Below are 14,454 nucleotides of genomic sequence, written 5' to 3'. Positions count from 1 at the left end.
TCGAACGCGACTTAATATAAAAATTGCGAAAAAATAGGAGAGAGCAATATTTTCTTCTAATGAACTTCTTTAATCTGTTAGAATTTATCAGCTCTTTGTTCATGCTGAATCAATTGTAATTTTCAAATAAACGTATATTTTTTATTTGTATAATTTAAAAATAAAAATTTTTATATTTTATAAGTTTATTTATATTTTGTTTATATTTTTTCATTAAATCTTTCTTATTTCACATCTGAACATTTGAATTTTAATACAAGTTAAAAGTGACTTGATATCGTTATTCGACTATTCATTGTTCGATTCTTGACTTTCAAATTATAACATTTTATCAGTTTTGAATTTATCTCATTCAAAGAAATTTTTAATATAATTAAAATTTCGTATGGAGAATTAAAAGATCGTGATAGATTTTCGCATATCAATTCGACACATCACATGATTGAAAACTATGCAACAAGAGAAGGATAGATCCATTTTTGACAGTTTTTGAATTATTACGTGTAATATATCTCAAAATAAAATTCTACATCGCGAGGTGTAAACTAGACGCAGATATCGATAAAAAAACAAATGATTTATATTCTGCGACAATACGCCATATGATTTTCAATAGCATTATGAAATATTTCTTCCTTCATAATGTAAAAAAAGTTTAACTGCAGATAACATTTTTTTCACGTATTTGATCTGTTCATGTGAAAATAAATGCAACGAAATGATAGCATTTATGATAAAACATATAAACAAGATTTTAATTTTCGAAAAAAGAAGAATTTTTTTACGTATTTTTATATATTTTTATATTTATATATATATATTGTTATATATATATATATATATATATAAAAATTGTTTATTATATTAGATTTATGATATTTAATGATATTTAATTCCCTATAGAATTAAATTTAATTTATAATTATATGATTATAAATATTTTTTTTCTGTTGTTTTCTTTTGTAAATTGTTCCAGCAATAATCAGACTTGTATTTCTTCTACAGTTAATAAAAAAATGACATTTTTAATTAATAAAATAATAAATTATATTATTATTTATTGTTGATAAAAATTAATTTTTTTATATTTTAATGCAAATCCGGGTTAGTTCCGAATTTATCGAAAAAATTATCGAAAATTGAAAAAAGAATTTATCAACATAATGACTGCTAATTAAAATACAATTTCAATGATCTGATAAGTTATTGATTTCGGTGAATAATTTGGTTAATAATTTCGGCTTATCAAATACTGAATTATTGAAATATATCTCTAATATGAAAAAATAAATGTAAATAAATGTAAAAAAATTGTGGTTAATATAGTGATTTATAGCAATTTATAGTAAAAAGAAAATATGTAATAACAAAATATAATAACAAATATATCTGTGAAAAAAAGACGAATGATATTTTTATTTTTATTTTTAAGATATGATTATGATTGATATTAAGTGCAAGATTATTAAGATTATTGAATTATATAAATATAAATAAATACATAGATATCAAATTGATATATATATAAATATCAGATCAAATTTATATATGTAAACGTATAATTCAAGAAAATAATTATATGTGAAGACATTTATTAATATTTTAAATAATTATGGATTAAATAATTGATTATTGGCTTATTTAAATCAATCTAATTTAGTTTTAATTTTTATTAAGTAATTATTTATTAAATGAAGTTATTTTTTTTCTAATTTTTTATATTTGTAATATTCATTTCAATAAAAATAATTTATATGATATGATTTATTTTTTAAGATAAAGATAATTTATAAAGATAATTTTTTTTAAAGTTCAACTACTGATATGTGATCAATTTTTCAAGTCTTTTTAAGTCAAAGCAATAATTTTATAACATTTTATATACATTTTTAAATTTCTTTCAAACTTTAGTTTTCTTGTTATAAATCGATTTGCTTCTTTCTTCTATTATAAAACTTTCAATTATTCTTTTACAATGAAAAGGTCGACGATTAATACAAATCCCCTTTTGAACATTGTTCAGAAAACTTTCCTTCTGGAAAGGAAAAACTGTGATAAATTCCAAAAACCTTCGCTTATCCTCGAGAAGAACCTTCGATCACTACAATCGACCTATTGGAAAATCGAATCTGGAATAGATGATAAACCGAGATACACGAAATGGTATGATGGAATAACCGAGATCTTTTCCTTTAAATCGTCATTGTTGTTGTCTATCAGACGTGAATTTAATGAACATCGTTGACTAGACATTCGTTCCAATCCAAATAAAGTAGTGGTATTCACTAGTCTTAAGTAGGTCAGGTCTGCCATGACTTCGCTTTGTATGAATTTCAAATAACATGCAGCTAACATCGCAGTCTCCTTGATGATCAAAACAAGTTTGTTTTTCGTATAATCTAGTTATCGTATTGTTGCTTTAACTTTTTCTCTGTATAATCTAAGAGAGATTTGGGTAAATTGTCAAAGATTAAACAACAAAATTAAATCAAAGATATTAGAAAATTTATATTTTAAAATTGCAATGGAAAAATTGTTTCTTTATTCATAAATATATTTGAAAAGTATGATAAATGTGAAAAAAAATATATATATTAATCAATCATTCATGTATATCATATACACGACTGATTCTGAAGGCTAAGATAAATAAGAAAAGTTAATAAAAATTTTGGTTAAAACTTATATGTTGTTCAGCAATTTAAGTTTCTATTAAATGAAGTGAAACGAAGAGACAGAGCGAAATGATGATGTAATGAAGATAGAATTGTTCCTGGGTTTTTTATACCAATTTTTATGTTGTAATGTGTTTTGATTTCTAGAATCGATTTTGATAAGATAAAGATTTTCACGAATATATTAATGTTTTTATATATCATTCGTAAATACTTTAAAATCGATTTAATAATTAATAAATAATAATATTTATAATTATTTATAATGTTATAAATTTTATTAAAATGTATGAACTAACGATAAACTAATGTTATTTAAATTATTATTATCTTATGTGTAGATGAATTGCATAAAATATATAGATTACATTTGTATGATAGATATTATAATTAAATTATAATTAATAATAAAATTATAAATATTTTATTAATAAAATTATAATTATGTGTTGAAACATAATATTTATTAAATGTTATTATCTACTAATGATATTAAAATTAAATACACAATTCGATATATTGATTTTATATATATCTATGTTGCTAACTTTTGATTGCAAGTAATTGATAAATTAAATAATTAACATTCCTTTTTCAAATGAGAAAAATAATTCTTTTATTACATGATGTATTTACAAAATTAATTTTATAGTATTCAATATTATATTATAAAATTAAATCTAACAATAAATCGATAAAAAATAAAATCATTGCAGATCCTTATGTAATTTTAATTAATTTTTAAAATTATATTCAATTAATAAATAAATTTTTTTAATTGCTTGCATGAATCACTATTAAAGAATATTGTTATAAGTAATAAAAATGTTATAATTAACATTTATTATTACATTATGGATGATTATCCAAATTTATATTTTTATGAATATTTAATAATTAAAATTTGAATCTAAATGATGTATTTTATTATAATATATTATTATAATATTTAAATAACAATTAAACAATATAATGATTAAATACTATTATTAAAAATTAAATTTAAAGTATAATCACTCGAGTATATCTAAAGATAAATTTTATATGTGTAAGGAGAAGATATGGGAAATTGAAAAATGTGCATAAAAAGAAAACATTGAACAGAATTAATATTGATTGAGACCGGTATTAAAAATCGGTGATTAAATTCTCTTTTAATATTTAACGAGGAAATGTACACAGAGTTGAGGAAGAATGAATGAATATAAAAAAAAGAAAATAGAAAAATAAAGATAGAATAGAACGAAAAATTGAAAAGAAACAAAAAGAATAGAAGAGTGCAAAATCTTGTATTACAGCAGTCAGACAACTTCAATTTCATTGATTTTTTTTTCTAAATAGTTTTTTATTTATATTATAATTTTTATTCTTCAAAATTTTAATTATTTATTAATTAATTTTTATCCTATAAAAAATGGGAAGAAACTTGACGATTTATATATTTTAATTGCATTTCTCGAGCATTATATTCGAAAGCAACTTGAATAGTAGTAGAGAAACAATTGATGGCGAGAGAAATCGAAGGAAAACACGCTTTCTCGTTCTCATAGAGCTCTCACGGTGACGTGGGACAGATTTATAACAATTAAAACGTGCGAATCCCAAGAAACTCCGATAGAATGGAGAATAGTGGAGAGGTTGGTTAGAATTATCGTCGGAAAATCAACAATGTATTTCGTTCGAGAAATTCATTTAGACACTTTCGAAAGATAAATTGCGAATCTGGTCGATTTATTACAAAGGAAATGTTTGCTGAATGATAGAGAAAAAGGTGATACTATGTCCATCTATTGGTTAGTTAACTGTATAAGTTGATAGTGATTTTTATATTTAATATTATATCAGAGAGATCTAGCAGCAAATAACATAACATGCTTCATTTAAAGAAAGAAATTAATTATTAAAGAAAGAAATATAGTTTTATATTGTTGTTAATAATCTTTTTATTTCAAAAAATAAAAATGAGACAATTTTTCTTCCAATTATTTTTTTCTCTGATTAGTATTTTAGTAGTAGTATTTTATTCTTTAATATTCTTATTTTTAGATATTCGTTTTCGTCATTGTTTTATACTTATTTAATTTTTTAATAATAATTATTGATATTTTTCTCTTACACATACATATATTCAGTTTTTCTTAAATTTATTTTTAACTTTTTTATATTAAAATAAATTATTATTTATAGATCGAAGTATAGAAAAAGTGCTGAGATCAATTGAAATGGATTTTTGAAAAAGGAAAATTAGAAAAATCCAGAAGAAAAAAATTAAGAAAAAATTAGAAAAATTATGGAAATAATATATATGATTATACATCAAAATAAATAATTTATTTCAAATTGTATAATGAATATTCGAAGATAAAATATTAAAATAAATATTAAACTGGCAATCCAAAGACAAAAAATCAAATAAAAGTTGAAGAAAAGATATAGACAAGGAACAAACGAAAGGTATGGACAAAGGAACAAACGAAGAAAAAAAAAACTGTGAAATAATGAGAGGAGGAAAAAAACATGAAAATATCGCACAATCGATATAATATACACGTGTAGTAATAGAAATAACTTGCAAAATGAAAATGAAAATTTTTCCGAAAATATTTTGAAATAAATTAAAGAATTAAAAGTTAAAAACTATTGAAATATATTAAATATTTCAATAGTTTAATAACAAATATATAGAATCCATATTTTATGAATAAATTTTTATTTAATTTGTATATTTTATATGCAAAACTGATATTTGTATATTGATATATATGTATGTTGATATATTATTATTCTTTCATGAAGAATAATGCAGATGATAATGTATATTTTAAATATATTTTTTATTAAAATACTATAGATCTTTATTTGTAAGAATAAAAATATAAAAATAATTGTAATTTATAGAATAAAAAGAATATTATAATATTTCTATTATTTATAAGAATAAAAATATGGATATTATTTACATATATTAAATTTAGTTCAATCATTTCTTTTTTGTTTTCATTTTTTGTCATAATCTTATTAATTTATTTTCATTTTAAATAAAGATTTAGAAAAATTTAAATTACAAATTACAAATTAAATATAAGAAGAAATATAAAAACAAGAAATCATACTACTATTTGTTTCTTTATAAATTTTTTACAAATTAATATTCCTTATTTTATATGAAATTAAAAAAAATTAAAGAACTTTGTTGAATTCCTTAACCTATGATTCTCAAAGATTATTTCATTAGATTTCATTTTTAAAAGTATTATAACAGTTGCTTTAGGTAAAGAATCATTTTATTCTTTCGAGACTATAATAGGATTATTATATTCTAAATTAATTATTATATGAATTTTAAAGTTATTACAATTTTTCTGATACTAAAATGAGATTATTAATCCTATTTTAACAATGAAATTAAATTTATTTTATTATTAATTTATTATATTCATTATAATATTATTGTATTATTCATTATAATATTAAAAAAAAATTTACCTTAAGAAGATTAAATGACAAAAAAGAAAAAAAATGATATGAACAATTCATATTCTGACCTCAATGCAACGTGTAATAGTAGTTTTCCAGTATTACGGACTTAGCACTGCAAATTGGATCTGTTGTTAGTCGAGATTAGAGTAATCTACTTAGAAAGAGATGCAAATCATGTTATTATGACTGATCTTAGTATTTGGCATAATTTATTATTATGAAGAGTCAAATTATTATTATACAATTATTTTAATTTGAAAATTATGACTATAATTATTCATTTTATATATAATGTAGAGTTTAATTTAGTTAGTTAGTTTAATAAAAATTTTATGATTTATAATTTATAATAAGAAAATTGAAATTCTTTTTAGACATTTTTTTTATGTCTTGAAATATTTTTCTATTAAAATAAGAAATAATTGTTTATTATTATTATTAATTAAAATTATTTATTTCTATTAAATCTTTTTTTAATTTCTGAAAGAAAAGTTACTGATTTTGATCTTGTTAAAATCTGTTATTTAAATAAAAAATATATATTAATCTACATAAAAATCTTATTAAAAGATAAAATTTAATTCTATTTTCTACTTTAGTTTCTCAAAACCAAAAGAATTTCATTTCCAATAAATTTAATACATGCTCCAATATAATTAGTACTGAAACATATAGTAAAAAACATTGAAAATAAATATTGAAATAAATATTAAAATAATTTTATTGAAATAAATATTCAAAGATTATTTTCATTTATATTTTAGTTTTTTTTTAGTTTTTAGTTTAGTTTTATTTTAATTTTTTTTATATATAAATATAATAAAAAAAATAGTAAAAATATATCAATGAAAATATTTATTTAAAATATAGTAAATAAATTTATTAAATAATAAATTGAAATAAAAATTCTTTAAAATATAATTAGATATAATTAGAAATTAGAAATAATTATTTGAAATAGTATTTGATGTGCTTAAATGTTATTTTAATATCATTTTTTCATGATTATTAATTAGAAAATAAAAAAGAGTAAAGAATAAAAAAATAGAGACAAAAAATAAACGCAATTATATACATATAAAAATATTTTACCAGCTTAGTCAACACATTAATTGCAAAATATATATATATATATATATAAATATTGTTATATTAAATAAAATGTAATGATAAAATGTTATCAATACGGTTATTAATACAATACGGTTATTCTTGTATTATAAACAACAAAATAATTTTTAGATACATGTAATGAAATGTAATATCGATAATAAAATAAAAATATTCATTTTATATTAAATTGCAATTTTATAGTATTTATGGACGACTATATAATAATATTTATTTCTATTTATATATTATCTAAAAAATAAATAATTGAAAGTGTATATAATATTATACACATATATGTATAATATTATATATAATATATAATGTATAATATATATATATATATATATGTATAATATACACATATATGTATATTATATATAATATATATGTATAATATATATATATATGTATAATATACACATATATGTATATTATATATAATATATATTAACTAAAAATATATAATTACACATTAATTTATTATATATTATAAAATCAAATAATTATTTCAAATAATATTTTAATCAATACAGAAACAAATTACTATTGCAAATTTAAAACTTAGAAATGCAGATATTTTCCTTCTTCATTTCAAATATTTATTATTATCAATATCATAAAAAAAATTAGTTATAACTAAATTCAATTGACAAAAAAATTACGTAAATGTAATTTCATCACATCACGTGTCGTAATTAACCGATGAATTATAACAAGTAGGAACGTACGAACGCGTGAAATACAATAGAGTGGGGATAAGCAGCAAACGAGGCGTCGACCGTTCGAATACGTAGCAGCAGAAAGACTGAGTAATTGGGTGACCTGACTCTCAAATGTCGATGTTATTATCCGTGCGAATACAAAAGAGATAGGACGAAGGTACGCTCACTCACATTTATAATTAATTCTTGTCAAGCTCTTCTTTTTTGTTTTTCTTTCTTTTTTTCCCTCTCTTTTTTCTTCTTCCTTCTTTTTGCTATGTTTGGCGCAGCGTAAATCGAGTCGGCGAATTAACTAGACTGTCATGTAATTAAAGCAATTTGTCGGATAACACCGACAATGCGAATGACGGAAAGATGACGGACACGATATGGTTCTCACGCTAATCGATTTTGTCGATAACGATGAATCAACAAAGGAAAAGAAGGAAGATTGAAAAGTGTCGGTGAAATGCATTGAGATTGAATATAAAAATTAAAAGAAATATTTAAAAAATCTTACTTTTCTATCATTTTCTGTCAAAACTCTTATATTTATTGTCCATTATTGAAACATTACGTATTATATTACACTGGCTAAAGTTGTTCATAAAGTATTCGCTTTGTAGATGCGTAGTACATTGTGTTTACACTGACTAGAGAATTTTGCGAGCTGCTTACGACCTCTTTAGGATTTGTTCGTAAACAGTAAAATTATTCAGACTAGAACAGTGTCAGCTTTAGTTAGTGCAAATTCAGTATTAAATTCGTTGAGATCGTTATTATATACAGGTAACACATGAAATAATAATAGTTAATTGATTCCGTGTTATACGATTTAAAATCGTACAAATATAATAATTACGTTCTGTGTTATTTCAATCTGTATTATTTAAAGAGAATATATTCTGTTGATAACTTGAATTCAAAAGAAGTCATCGTTGTTAACAGAAATAATGTTACTGTTTATTGAGTAAATCTTATATGTTGTTAACATGTTCTTTATCAAGTATCAAATTGGAATTAACAAGCATCTTTTCTTTTAAATGGATTTTTACATATAAAAGTTTTTATAATAATTACATGAAAATTTTTATAACAATTCTGACAGATAATGTGATAACTGTACAAAATTTTAGTTAAATAAAAATAGTTTTTCTTAAAATTGTTAAAAAAAAACTTTAAAAATCATATATTTAAAAAATTGTGTTATTCAAGAATTGGTGTAATTTTTTGTATTATTTTTGTGTATTTCAAGTAATTTAAATAATTCAAGTAATACAAGTGATATTCTTATATTTTGAATAAGAAAATGTCGAAATTCTTAAGCTTAGATTTTTTAGAGATTTTTCGAATAATAAAATGTCTAATTAATTAATAATGTCTGATCTATTATGCTCTACACGTAAATTTTTTTTAAAATCAGAATTTTTAAATTAGAATTTCCTTATAATAATAGTATATATCTATATGTAAGAATTTATATGTTCTCGTTATTTTGTCGTTATATATAATTCAAAATTATCATTATCGTTTACGTATTATTATAAATTACGATGTATTATTTTATTAATTATTATTTGAATGCATTCAATGCATTTATATTTATAAAAAATTAGATACAAATTACATCACAGTGATACATTTTTTGCATTATGATATATTTTTGCATAATCATCTTATTTTATCTAATATCTCATTAAACAATTGTTATCATTTTTTATTATTTTGTATTATATCTTTCTATAAAAAAAGAAATATTCATCAGCGAATTATGACTTAAAAAAAAATAAAAAATAATTGTTGTAAAATATTCGTTTTCTTGATATTTCTTCAAATAATAAAATAACAATATGCTGTTATCAAACTGATCTATCATGAATTGTTATGTTTTCATATAGACTGATAATTTCAATAAACAATGGGGGTACTTAAACCATGTGATTTTTCGTTCGTGACAGCACATGATACGAGGATCTCTGGAACAATGGTGAATGATATCGATAGGACGGTGATCGGGATTAATGGCTCGTGTCTGTTGCGAGATTTTCATGATACGACGAAAAGTATGAACACGACTTTCGGTGGAACAATATGAAAATGGTAATCGGAAAAAATCATATATTATGCGAGTATAATATTTCGTGAAGGTAAACGATTCGTAGTGGTTTATGACAATTTTAAGAATTAATTTCATGCAACGAAATATCGAATATTTTATGATAATTCAATCGTAACAAATATAAATATTGTTTGTTATATATGGTGTTTTGATCTAGTTTCGATATTTTTTTCAATTTTATTTCTTTTTTTAACGATGAGATCAAATAGATCATAATTGAATACTGACAGATTAAATTTGAATTTTTTATAAATATCTAAAAAAAAAAAAAGATTTTTTTAAGTTACTTTTAGAAGCGAAAAAAGTATTTTAAAATAGAATCAAATTTTCTATTTATTTAAAACTAATTTTCTTAATTTTTTAATGTTATTTAATTTCCATATACATATATTTTAATTATAATTTATTATAATTTAATTATAATTTTATTATAAAATAATTATAATTTAATTATAATGCTAATAAATAAATTATGTGTTTCAAAAGTGATTATTTTTCTATGATTTTCTTAAAGATAATTATAAATCAAATATTCTTTTTAAATTGTTATAAGTAGAAAAATATTTTTTTGAATTCTCATAATTCTATTAATAAATATAAGATTTTAATATAAATAATACTAAATAAATATTAATAAGTAAGTTTTTGAAATTGAGAAATATTTTGAGGTTTGAAATCACTTTACAATTATCAAATATTTTACAAATGGAATTTATTTTCACTATTAATAATATAATATAATGTACATTATATGCAAAAACAAAAATATTAGATCTGTATATTTAGCATAAGATACGTTAAATCTTAGTTAATTTCATTTTACCTAATTTTTTCTACATACGGACAAAGATAAAATCTTTATTAATCAAAATCCTTTTTTCAAAATCTCACAAGTATAGTAGAATACCTCTATTATATTATCATCTCATGAATCTCAACTATTTTCATTTTGCTTCTATTTTCATTTAACGAAAATTTAAATTAAGAATCAATCCTTCTAGAACTGACTGAATTTCAAAGCAATTATATATAATAATATATAAATTGTCAATATATTTCTATTTCATATTATAAATATAACATTATTTATTCCTTAATTTTTATCAAAAATGGACTTTTATAATAAACGATTATAAACAACCATCATCAAATATGATTACCAAAAAAAATTCCAATTTTTCATTTCACAAGATAGTATTAAATCATGTTTTTTTTCAGAAAAAAAAAGAAAAATAAATAAATAAAAAGTAAAATTTGAAGAAAACCGCAGAACAAATTCTTAACTTCGGCAAAAAGAAAAATGGCAAGATTCGGAAAGGAAATGAGACGAGCAGCCGCAGAATCATCTTACACCCTCATCACGGTTTCACAAGGAACAAGAAAGGTCCCTTCTGTTCCGGCTTCGAGGGCGGGTTTATCGTACGCGATCCTTGATACGACGATAACGAGAGCGAGGCTTCAAAGGCAAAACGAGTAAAACAGAGGAAGATGCTTAATGGGGTGGAGCAGAGGAACGGGCTCGGAGAGGCGTGGAACATTTTGAACAATGAGGATCAAGCCACCGTAGGGAGAGAGAGAGAGAGAGAGAGAGAGAGAGAATCGAAGAGAGTCGAAGTTACTTCGTTGGCTGAATGACAATGCCCGTTCCACTTCGACCTTAAATTTGCTTGGTTAATAAAGCGGCGCATTCACCTGGCGAAGAACACGCAAATTGAGACGTCTCACCTGAATGGGAACCGCGGGACCAAGCCGGAGGCCTCGATGCCATTATCGCGTGGAAGGGCGAAGGGTGGTTCAATTTTGCACAAGTGGACTGACGGGAATTCGATTTCACAACGGCTCGTCTTCCGCCTTGTCGCGTCAGGGGTATGTTTAGGAATTGTTAAAAGGGGAAGTTGGCACTTTTCCCTCTTCTCGTTGCATTTCGAAGATCGAGGAGAGATTCTCGAGAATGTAGAGTCTTTGAGGAGCTTCTTTGAATCTTATGTATATGTATACAGGGTAGTCTACTTAAAATAGTCTTCTTCTAGACGAATAACCTACAAAGATTATTTTTTCAGAAATTTTTAAGATCACCAATGTTTTATAACGTTGCATGATAAATATACATATTTTTCTTTCGAATTATTCTATTTAACATTAGAACGCATTCAAAGATGCCAATAATATGATTTCAAAGTGATCTTTGACTTCTAAAATTGAATTTATATATGAAATTCATTGTTTTTTTTTAATTTTATAAAGTGTTTTAAAAAGAACTCAAATACTGAATTCTTAATTTTTTTAGAAATGATTATTTGCTATAAGTTTTATAATTAGAATATCATTTTTAGTTAAACTAAAAATAGTTGTTAGTTGATAAGCTTGAATTTTTGGGATAAAATGAAATTTAGATATTTCATGAAATACTTTTTTTTTAATAAAGCATGATTGAGTGATAATTAATATTGTATTTTGAAATACAATATTGAAAATACATTATTATAATTATACAGGGTATATCATTATTCAAATCGTAATTATCAGTAGAATTATGGCAAAATATGAATTTAAAAACATCTTTTGTATGAATCATTAACTGCAATCAATAATTATATTAAGTTAATTATTTTTTAACTATTATTTTTTTATTAGAAGAATCAACTTACGTAAAAAAACATTTTCATTTCCACTTAAAAATTAATGTTATTATTAATCACATGTGCATTATTATTTTAATAAAAAGATATAATATAATAGATTTAATAGATATAATAGATTTTATAAATATAATTTTTGAACTACTTATGATTTTATATATTTTTATTTCTCTTATAATTTCTCAATGTTGCATATAAATTGTTCAATGTTGAATTTAATATTTTTTTCAAGAATTAGTTGGCTAATTTTTTTCAATTTTTATTATTATATAAAATTTATTATTATAAAATTTTTATTAAGAAACTGTCAGGTCATTTTAAATTCTATGAAGAGTGATAGAAATATTTGAAATCTATCGTTTTCATCTAAAAAAATAAAATTATATTTTTTATATTATTAAATTATTGTACATTTGATTTACTGAATAGTTTGATTATTATATTTTTAAAATCAAAATTGTTTTTATTTATATAAAAATATAATATTATTTTAAAAAAGTTTTATTGAGTGCCAATATATTATAATTGATTCAAAAAAGATTTGTTAAATATAATAATCAATAATCAATTTAAGTGATTATTCCGTTTATTTCAAAAATTTAATAATTTTCTAAAATATTTCCAATGTAGATAATTTCTAGAAATTAAAATAACATTTATTGTTATGCTATAAATATTAGAATTATAGAAAAATAAGAAAATATGTCAATTCTAATTAGAAAACAATTTATCGAATATCTACTCGAATGAATTCTAGTTCAAAGTAAATATATTTACCCGAGTTAATTTCAACTGCGAAAAAGAGTTGGAACCAGTTATCGGAAAAGTTTGATTTCACTATCGAATCCATTCGTTTCCTCTTCTTAAATGTATCAAAGAGACGAGAGGTTTGTGTAATCCGATAGCTTCGTCTTCGGCAATTGAAGTATCTTTAACGAGAAAACTTCTTCACGGTGTCCATTAAAACGAAAACACAAATCCACGAGTAGCAAAAGCGTCGTGTTACGCATTCTGCGCGACTAGTCGGGATGAACGATGAAATAAAGGAGAAATCGTACAAGACGAGACAAGATCGTCCAATTACGGGAACAATTATACCAGTAACACCTTTCGCGGCATACTTGTTGATCGATCCATTGAAACTAATTAAACCTTCAGTCACTGTGCACTCGAGAAAAAAAAGGAAGAAAAAAGAAGAAAATCTGTGGCGAGGTATTTGAAAATTACACGTCAAGGTATGGTGTAATTGTTAGGTTTCTAACAGAATTTTTATACTATAATTTGAAAGATTTTAAAATATGTTAGCGTAAAAATTTTAATATCTAAAAATTAAAGATGAGAAAGAAAAAGAGAAAACCTCGTTGTTAAGTATTTCAAAATAATTCGTCAAGACATGGTACAAAAATATTTCTAAAATTATTTCAATAATTTGAAAATTAAAAAGTTTTGAAAAAGAAAGGGGAAAAAAGAAAAAGAAAATTTCTTATAAAATATTTGAAAATTATTACTTAGCTATCTTTATTTATAATTATCTAAAATTATAGGTTTCTATAATATTTCTATATTGTAATTTAAAAGATTTTAAAATAAGTAATATATTAGTTTAAACATTTTTATAATATATTCCATAATTTTAATATTTAAAAATTAAAAAGATAATCAAATTTAATAATTAATTGAATATAAAAAGAAAATAAAAAAAAAAAGAAAATTCGTTATTTATAAAT

General features: G+C 21.8%; 1 protein-coding gene and 1 long non-coding RNA gene across 6 annotated transcripts in view; one reads left to right on the top strand and one right to left on the bottom strand.

Moving 5' to 3' along the window:
- The window catches only part of LOC100869566 (uncharacterized), a 304,803-nt gene that overhangs the window by 22,755 nt on the left and 267,594 nt on the right, over positions 1-14,454 (bottom strand). The window lies entirely within an intron of this gene.
- LOC147658733 (uncharacterized) lies at positions 8,012-12,835 on the top strand. The gene is made up of 3 exons (XR_015292481.1): positions 8,012-8,147; positions 9,928-10,069; positions 11,307-12,835. It is a non-coding gene; the product is annotated as an uncharacterized LOC147658733 (long non-coding RNA).

This window comes from Apis florea, unplaced genomic scaffold (genome assembly GCF_048593485.1).
Source record: "Apis florea isolate Af1SG1 unplaced genomic scaffold, ASM4859348v1 contig_1789_pilon, whole genome shotgun sequence".
Classification (NCBI taxonomy): domain Eukaryota; kingdom Metazoa; phylum Arthropoda; class Insecta; order Hymenoptera; family Apidae; genus Apis; species Apis florea.
Note: the sequence above shows the minus strand (reverse complement) of the source record. Positions and strands in the feature narration are given on the sequence as shown.